Raw genomic sequence first — 1523 nt, 5'->3', positions numbered from 1 at the left:
GACTGAATACAGAACAACGTGGTTGGGAAGGAAGCTTCTTACCACACAGCCACTCCTATATACAGGGTTTGTAAGGTAGTTGAGGACATACATTTGGGGGTCATTGCTGCATATTTTGCTCACTCTCTATAATCTTTGTTTCAGAAAATAATAATGGCAGACCCTCAGCTTACTTAATGAAGAGGCATGCTGTTATTGTGATTATAAAGGCTGCGCATAGCGAATTAGAAATACCTCGATTATTAAAATTTGTCAGATCTTTCGTCTAAAATGTTTGTAAGGAGTTAAAGACTGAAGAAGGAAACGTACCGCTAGTATCAAAGCATAAAAAGCATTCTACACGCTCAGAAATTATCAGAACACCTTTATTTATACAGTAAGTTCAGCAGACCGTTGATTACGATCCTAGAAAGTCCATGAGGTCAATTGCAAAAGGTCTCCATGTGTTAGAAGGAACAGTCAGAAATGTTGTCCACGAAGACATAAGATATAAATCTTCTTTGATGAAAAAGGTCTATTTATCAGAAAAAGCAAAAGAAAATCACTATATCAGATCTAAAAGGCTCTTAAACAAACTGAAAAATCCAGCAAATTTGATTTCGTCTTTCTCAAACGAGAAAACCTTCGACCAAGATCAAAACGTTAACAGAAGAAATGACAGACGGTTATGTGTAGACCCTTCTAAATTTCCAAGTGTTATGCATACAAAATTTCCTGAAACTGTCATGGTTTTAGGGTTGTCAGCAATGGAGGACATGTGATGCCTCCTTATTTCTTTCCACAAGGCCTTAGAATTTACACTGCCACCTACATTAAGGTCCTGGAAATAATTGTTCAGCCCTGAATAGACAATGTATGCAATGGAAAGCCATGTGTGTTTCAGTAAGACCCTGCACTATCACACATGGCTCTAGTAACACAGGAATTGGTGATTGAAAATTTTAATGATCACATAACCCCTAACATTTGGCCTCCTAATTCTCCTGATCTCAATCCATTGGACTATTACATGTGGAGCGTTGTTGAGAGAAAGAGAGTGAGGTCAATGAACACGCTCATAGCACCAAAGATCCTTTGAAAACTGTCATGGTCAGAGTAATGTCCAGAATGAACCAGAACCACTTGATTCGAGCATGTAGATGATTTAGATCTCATGTAGAAGCAGTTGTTGGAGGTGAAGGTGGCTTTATTTAATAACATTATAAAAAAGGTAAATTTTTATATTCATAGCATTTTTTGATAAATAAAGTTATTATCTCTTATTATATATGTTTTTTCGCAAACATAAATCAGTCCTCAAATATCTTACGCGCCCTGAATATATATCTATATATCTATATATATACATATATATATATATATATATATGGGAGAATATACAAATAATAACAACAGACGAAGACAGGTGGTGTAAATAACAAAAGTATATATTAGTATGACGCTCGGGAATACGGAAAGTCTTTGACGTTTCGAGCTACGCTCTTCAACAGAAAGAATACGGAGACAAGGAGATATATATATAT

This window comes from Octopus bimaculoides, chromosome 13, assembly GCF_001194135.2.
Source record: "Octopus bimaculoides isolate UCB-OBI-ISO-001 chromosome 13, ASM119413v2, whole genome shotgun sequence".
NCBI classification, from domain to species: domain Eukaryota; kingdom Metazoa; phylum Mollusca; class Cephalopoda; order Octopoda; family Octopodidae; genus Octopus; species Octopus bimaculoides.
The sequence above is the reverse complement of the archived record's forward strand: the minus strand, read 5'-3'. Positions refer to the sequence as shown.